Source organism: Herpailurus yagouaroundi, unplaced genomic scaffold (assembly GCF_014898765.1).
Source record: "Herpailurus yagouaroundi ecotype Mexico unplaced genomic scaffold, PumYag 198, whole genome shotgun sequence".
Lineage (NCBI taxonomy): Eukaryota > Metazoa > Chordata > Mammalia > Carnivora > Felidae > Herpailurus > Herpailurus yagouaroundi.
In genome coordinates, this window is record NW_024412429.1 from 8,390,099 (window position 1) to 8,398,170 (window position 8,072).

The following is an 8,072-nucleotide window of genomic DNA, read 5'->3' on the forward strand; positions in this document are numbered from 1 at the left end:
GTTCATGCTCTGTCTCTCTCTGTCCCAAAAATAAATAAACGTTGAAAAAAAAATTTTTTTTTAAAAATAAAATTGAAATGATGAGGTGTCTGACTTCAGCTCAGCGCATGACCTCACGGTTTGTGGGTTCGAGCCCTGCGTGGGGCTCTGTGCTGACAGCTCAGAGCCCGGAGCCTGCTTTGGATTCACTGTCTCCTCTCTCTCGGTCCCTCCCCTGCTTGTGCTCTTTCTCTCTCTCTCAAAAATAAAGAAACTTTAAAAAAATAAAAATAAAAATGAAATGGCATTTTTTATCTGTTTTGGTATCCTGCCTTTTTTTTTTCACTCAATACCATATTGTCACCATGAACCCTAAAAAAATGACCTGACTAGTCACTATTTGGATGAACCATCATTTATTTGTAAGAATCCTCTAATCCTGGATATACTAGTTGCTTCTTACTTTTCATCATTATTTCTAAAAACAAAGCTCTCTAATGAACTCCCTCAGATGCAAATTTTGCACACATCTTTAATTATTTCCCTAGGACATATTTCTAAAAGCAGAATTGCTGGATGAAAGGGTATAAATATTTTTGAAGACTTTAAAAGCATATTAACAAACTGTCTTTCCAAAAACACCTGAACCAATTACGTGGACGTGAAAAGTATAAAACGCTTTCTTTTTTTCACCGCGTGTCTATATACACAAACTTGCTCTCCCCCATCCAACAACATCTCCATTTTTTTTTTGATTTGTAAATTTGGTAGGTGATAAAAAAGTAGCTCGTTTTCATTTGCATTTATTTGATTGCTAATGAGTTTGGATATTCTCTCATGGTTAACATTCCCTATGTCTTCTTTGGCGAAGTATTTTTCCGTGGTTACACGTCTCTTATTGAGTTGTGAGAATTCTTCATAAAGATAACACTTCATCATATTTGTTGTGACAGGTTCTTTTCCCCCAGAAACTGGGGTAGTTTATGAAAGATGGAAGGGACACAGCTTGGAGCCTTATAACACCACTTCCTTGCCGTTACAAGTCTGCTCATACTCTGTTGGCGGCGGGGGGTTGGAGCTTGAAGGCACCAGGGAGATCCTGCCCACCGTCCTTTATTTTACAGGTGACAAAGCTCCTTCGCAAGCATCCTGAGACCCAGAACCAGAGCCTAGATTGCCCAGGCCCACCGGGCACGGTTTCTAGTCCCCACACCTGTTCTTTGTTAACAGTTCACGTATGTGTGAAGTTCACTCACCCGTACATGCACCCAGTAAAACTTTTGGGACCTTTTTAAAAAATATTTATTTACTTTTGAGGGAGAGAGAGAGACAGCATAAGAGAGAGCAGGGGAGGGGCAGAAAAAGAGAGGGAGAGTGAGAATCCCAAGCAGGGTCTGTACTGTGGGCACAGAGCCCCATGCGGGGCTCGAACTCATGAGCTATTAGATCATGACCTGAGCCCAAATCAAGATGCTTAACCCACTGAGCCACCTAGGCACCTTTGGGACATTTAATAACAGCTTCAATGACACCAGAAGCCATCACCACCATCAACTTGATGGTCAGTAATGGTTTTTATTAACAGACTCAGAGGATTAACTTTTATTAAAGGTTATTTGGTGGGGGGGATGCCTGGGTGGCTCAGTCGGTTAAGCGTCCGACTTCGGCTCAGGTCATGATCTCACGGTTCGTGGGTTCGAGCCCCGTGTCAGGCTCTGTGCTGACAGCTCGGAGCCTGGAGCCTGCTTCAGATTCTATGTCTCCCTTGCCCTCTGCCCGCCCCCCCCACTCACTCTCTGTCCCCCTCTGTCTCAAAAATAAATAAACATTAAAAAAAATTAAAAACAAAAAAAGTTATTTAGGGGCACCTGGGTGGCTCAGTCGGTGAAGCGTCAGACCTCAGCTCCTCTCTCTCTCTGTCCCTCTCTCTCTGCCCTGCCTCCATTTGTGTGTGCTCTCTCCCTGCCTCTCAAAACAAACAAGTAAACAGTTTTTAAAAGGTTATTTAATAAAAGAACGGATTATTTCTTGTTATTGAAGGCTAATAATTGTTACCAAAAGATGAATATTATTTATTAGAGGACAGATTTTTTTATTTACCAAAAATCATAAGTGCTTATTTGTGCCATCTACCCAGGGCCAAACTCAGAGCCATAACAACGCAACAGGGATGCACTGTTTTCAGTTTCCTCTGATTCCAGATTTTTCTGTGAAATGGAGTGACCCCGAGTCATCACCACTATCAGCAAACACTTCTGTTGATGAGGGGCGCCACCCTTCACCCTTGTAGGTATTGATACTTGAAGTCAGAAGGGAACGTTCAGGTTATGTCCTTTCATGAGAACAAATAATAAGAATCAGCTGCAGCCGCTCGCCACGTTGTGCTTTGAGACAAGTCCTCCCCAAGGGAGTCAGATGTGATCGCGCTCACCCTGCCCGCGGCACACACACAGTGTGCTGAGGGCTCTTAACCCATGTCTCTCGCTGTGGTTCCCAAGATGACACCATTGCCTAAACAGACATACTTTCTTCCCTCCGGCTCCCCTCCTGCGTGCCTGCAGCCTCTTCTCTGTGTCCTTTCCTGGATCCCTCCTTACCTGGCCCTTCGGGCTGCTGGGCTCACTTGCTGAGCCTCTCCCGTCATACCCTATAGACTCTCCCTGGGTGGGCTTGTCCAACCCCCTCATTCAGTATGACCACATGGTAGTGGCACCAAACCTCTGGCTCTGACTTGGACAGCTCCCCGGGACATCGGACCCTGCCGCCCACAGCTCAGATGGCTCCCCGCATATCAGACTCTGTTGCCCACAGTTCAGACTGCTCCCCAGGACATCTGACCCTGTCGCCCACAACTTGGATGGCTCCCCGGATATCGGACTCTGTTGCCCACAGCTCAGACAGCTCCCCAGGACATCGGGCCCTGCCGCCCACAGCTCGGACAGCTCCCCAGGACATCAGACCCTGTCGCCCACAGCTTGGATGGCTCCCCGGATATCAGACTCTGTTGCCCACAGCTCAGACAGCTCCCCAGGACATAGACCCTGTCACCCACAGCTCAGACGGCTCCCCGGGACATCATCTTGTCACCCACAGCTCGGATGGCGCCCCAGGACATTGGACCCCGTTGCCCACAGCTCGGATGGCTCCCCAAGACATCGGACCCTGTCGCCCACAGCTCTGTATGTCTGCAGCCAGGCCTCTCATGGAGGCACACCCACCCCAGCCGCCCTGAAGCAGCGATCAGACCCTGCTCTGGTATTCCCAGTCCTTTAAGCCAAAACACTGGATGGTTTACCCCGCGCTGCTCATCTTGTATGTTCCCTGCACCGGTCCCTTTTACATGTTATATGTACTATACTCTGTGTTCTTATAATTAAGTAATCTGGGGAAAAGAAAATGGTATTAAGAAAATCATAAGCAAGAGGGGCGCCTGGGTGGCTTGGTCAGTTAAGCGTCCCACTCTTGATCTCGGCTCACGTCGGGGTCTCGCAGTTTGTGAGATGGAGAACTGAGTCGGGCTCTGCGCTGGCAGTGTGGAGCCCGCTTGGGATTCTCTCTCTCCCTCTCTTTCTGCCCCTCCCCTACTCGTGTTCATGCTCTCTCTCAAAATAAATAAACTTTTAAAAAAAGGAAGAGAAAACACAGTTACAGTACTGTACGGTGTTTATCGACAAAATCTGCATGTACGTGAACTCCTGCAGTTCAAACCCATGTTGTTCAAAGGTCCGCATATATACATATCCAAAGGATGCACATCAGCATCTCCGATTTCAATCCGATGCCACTGACTTAGTTTCGTCTTCTTCCTCGCCATATTTCTAACTCCCTTCTCTGACGGTGAGAAACTTGGCCCCCATTATCCCCCATGTATTTATTTATTTGATCCACCCACCTGTAGGTAAATCACCTCTGTGTCTGCCACTGCCCAGCCCCATCCCCACACGGCCGCTCCCCCCACTTTGTCGGCTCTTTCACCTCCCGTCAGGCCACCGCTGCCGCTGCCCTCTGCCCTGGACACACTCCTCCCCCAGCAGAAGCCCTGACCCTGGTGCCAGTCCCCGCCACCCCCATGCAGAGGGGTGCACCTCCTTGCACCCCCCCATGTCGCCACCCCCCTCACCCTGGCTGGGCTGTCCCGCTAAGCTCATAGCTCACCCTCTCAGGCCCCAACGCCTCGCACAAGCCACGGCGAGCCAGGCTGATCACAGTAGAGGGCACCACCTCCCCCTTGCAAAAATCAAAAGAACTACAGGCAATTTGGCGTCTGAGTGCAAAAGAGATGTTTGAAAAGAGAAGTTTGACGGTGTTCAGGTTACCCTGCAGAGATGACTGTCTATTCCCCCTCTGCTGAGGCTGCACTGCCTCAGAGCCCCATTTTCCAAGTGACCGCTAGATTCAGGTCCTACAGAAAGCAGTCTGGCCCCTCTGAGCTTCGGTTGCTTCGCATAATTGGCATTTTCATGTATCTCTGGAAGGCTAGGGTGTAAGGAAACCTAGATATTGAAAAGCACTTTGCCGATAATGAGTCTCGTGGAAATGCCAAATTGAGATAGAGAATCCACAAGCAGCGAAAACAAGCATGGTGGTTTCCATAGCCGTTTAAGGATGTGGGCTTTGCAGAGCCCGTGTCCCGGTGGGTCTCCTGGAAAATTGCTACCGGTGTTTCCCTCCCAACAAAAGTGAGAGGAAGAGATGGGCAGTGGGGTGATAGACGAGCAAGGAGAATCAAAGAAGGCAGAGAGTTGTGGACTTTCTTCAGCTTCATTGGGGCATAAGGCAAAGAGTTTTAAATGCTATACAATTTGCTCGCCAAAGTTTTCTCTAGAGTCCTAAGAAGCAAACATGCCCTTCCACGTTCCCATTCAATGGCCACAGTCCTCCTGTGGTCCTGCATTCCCAGCCTGCCCCATCGCTCTTCGAGGAAGGAAGAAAGGGAGGGAGGGAAGGGGGAAGGAAGGAAAAAAAGGACGGAGGAAGGAAGGGAGGGAGGGAGGGAGGAAAGGGAGGGAGGGATTAAGGGAGGAAGGGAGGGAGGAAGGAAAAGGAAAAAGAGAAAAACCAACAAAACCAGGGCTCCACAGGAGGTCATCTGAAACCTTATTTTGTTCCTCCGCAACCAAAAAGAGAGGCCTGACCCTAGGCTGGCCCTCCCGGGTACGCAGCTCCCGAGGAAAGGGCAAATTCTTCCTTCTGTGTGTGTGCAGTGAACTGGACAAACAGAAACCTATTTGTGAGACGGAATTTCCATGGCAGGTACGGGATCTGATGGGAATGTGCAGGGCAGGGACATCTGTCCTGGTATTAAACGCCTCGTTTCCAGCTTCCTACCACCTGAGCCATCTGCACAGAGAAGCAAAAACTTTTTGCTCCCTTCCCATTATACGTACAGCAGGAGCCCCTTACAACACCGGTCTCAGGGGAGGGGGTGTGGGGCGGGGGGGGAGGGGGTTGGGGGGTCTCGTCCCCTAGAAGACTTTTGGCAGGTCTGCAGTATTGGTCTCCAGTGGTTGAGACCAAGGATGCCTCTCAACACCCCACAATGCCCAGAACGGCTCCCGCAACAAAGAATGATCTGGTCCAGATGTCGTGGTGCCAGGTTGAGAAAGCTCTGGAGGCAGGCTCGTTAACCACCTTCTCGCTGCTGCTTACGAAGCAACTGAACAACATCCTATACATAGTTTCCCTAAATGCCCCCCACCCCTGCCTGGGAAATAGTGCCAAGATACATCGAAGATGAGACGGAACAGGAGATGGCTTTCAGGGCCGCCTTGCCACCCCTGGATGGCACGTGTGAGTTTCACAAGGAGCAGAAGCAGGTACTAATTCTGGTGACCGTTAAGGAAAGGCAAAAGAAAGAAAAAAAAAAAAAAATCAATCCAGCTTTGCCTCTGGCCATGTCCAACTGCTTCCAGCCCGGTGACTTCCCCAGAGGAATCAAATATAGTAACAACCCTTTCAGACCCCGACCCTTCTAGCATTCAGAGCAACACACGAAACGACCTCGAACCCTTCCAAGCCCGCACCGGATTCGCGAATCGACCCCGAGAGCCTCGCCCCCACCACGAGTCCGAAAGAAAACGCCAACACGGAAGTTTCAACCCAGGAGTTGCAAACCAATGTCTGTGGACAGTTCGCCCAGCGAAGAAGCAAGTTTTCGAAAACAAAGGCAGGAAGGGGGATACAGAGGTGTCTGTCACCACCCACCGAATATCCAACCCCCTGTAAAAACGACCGGCACGCAAAGAGTCCCCGGGGAGGTCGCTTTTCAAAGAGGGAACATCTTAACTCTGGTCGCCGAGGGCAGCTGAGCAGTTAAAACCCGGGGTGCAGACTCACTAGTTCCATTTGCTCAGGGAGGGTCAGAGGTGGCAGCGGGGACGCTGTCCGTTCGCATCCTGGGGCCCTGGGGCCCAGCCTGCGGGGTCTCCGGTCCCCACAGCTCCAAGGATGGCTTCAGCCTCCCTTCTCTGGAGAAATCAGAGCCGCTCTCCCACTGCTGAAAATATTTGAGATGTGCCAAGCAGATGGTCCCACGCTTATCAGCAGAAGCCGCACTTCAAATGGCATCGTTCAGTGAAGCACTCGAGTGAAAATCTTCACGCTGCTCCAGAGTGGGAACGAGAGCTGGTGGTGATGTGGGGTGGCTGACCCCCTGGGACCGTGAGGGCCAGCCAGGGCCGAGGGGAAAGGGGACCCGGAGAAACGTCCCGTGGAAGGGCACAATCACACATGTCGCCGGAACACAGGACCACTTAAGTCCCTGACGGCCGGTCTCTGCAAAGCCCTTTGAGACTCCATTTGCTCGCCTGGGAAATGGAGCCAATTGTATTACCACAAAGAGTTGCAATGAGTAAGTAAGATGTGGATATAGACCTGCACGGTGGGAGACACCCCGTTCAATAAGTAAACATCCGCTCCCTGCCTGCAGCGCATTTCCAGGGTCATGAGCCCGTGCCAGGGTGTGAGCACGACGCAGTGGAGACAGGGAGCCCAGGAGCCCAGCCGTGGAGTCCCTGGAGGGACATGGGAGCCCAGACAGCTTCTCCGCCCGGTTCGGAGACTAACCCGTTATGTGCGTTCTCACCCCTGCGATCAAGTTCCGTTCCCCCTGACCCCTGTTCTCTTCCCAACGGCCCCGGTGTAAAGGCCCAGAGGCCAAGCGGGAAAATTCTGGATAGTTTGACTCGCCAAGCCCTCCGGCGAAGACCCACCCTCCACTCGTGGCAGTGTCTCTTCCTTGTCAAAAGCATCCCTCCGTGGTTACTGTGTCAGAGTAGTAATGGACCCGCGGGACCCATGAGATCAAAACAGGGCGAGAAGGCGATTTCAGATCCTGCGGGGAAGCAGACTCAGGAGCCCAGATACGAAGCTTTCCTCCAACTGCTTTCATAAGCAGCAGGACCCGAGTGAGCCGCACGGCTGGGGCTGGCGGGGGACGGCCCGATCTGTGGTCTGGCCTCCCGGCGGGAAGAAGAAAGGAAGAGACCGGGAGCCTTCCCTCGGGACCTCAAGCCACAGGCAAAATAAGGTGAGGTTCGGGGCACCCGTCGGGCGGCAGAGCAAGACCTCAGGTGAGCTGCGTGCCAGGGGAGTCGGACGTGCACTCGCATTACCTGGTTCCGATGTCCCAAAGGAGGAGAGGGTCGGGGTCCTGGAGGACTTTACATTTCCCAGAGGCTAATCAGAAACCGGGGTTTCCTAACGCGAACTGCGAGGCAGAGAAGAAGAAGCAGTCAGTGGGAAGGGGCCGGGCACATGCCAGCAAAGACAGGTAGGAGAGCAATACCGGGCCGCTGCGAGGGCTGCAAAGTCACGGTCGGGGAGGAAAGAGACAGCCGAAGGACAGGAGGGATGCAGGAGAGCGGGGCGGGGGGGGGGGGGGGGGCAGAGTGATCCACTCTGCTCCTCTGTCCCACATCCGCTGCTTCTCAGCAGCTCAGGGACTGTCCAGATTTTATGCACGTTTCACCCTGTCCCTTTGGGGGCTGTGAAAACCCTGAGCTGAGTGACCAACTGGAAGGAGACTCCAACGTCATTATTATTTAAGTCAACAGAACAGAGGGCCTCACCGGTTTGCTTTTCCCAGCTCCTAG

At 51.8% G+C, this 8,072-nt stretch overlaps 1 protein-coding gene across 1 annotated transcript in view; it reads right to left on the reverse strand.

Annotated features, from left to right (window-relative positions):
• Positions 1-7,869, reverse strand: part of MAS1 (MAS1 proto-oncogene, G protein-coupled receptor) — a 24,232-nt gene extending 16,363 nt beyond the window's left edge. Inside the window, exon 1 of the mRNA XM_040448725.1 lies at positions 6,316-7,869. The gene's annotated coding sequence lies outside the window, so the exon portion shown is untranslated. The remainder of the gene's footprint in view (positions 1-6,315) is intronic.
• Positions 7,870-8,072: the final 203 nt, after the last annotated feature.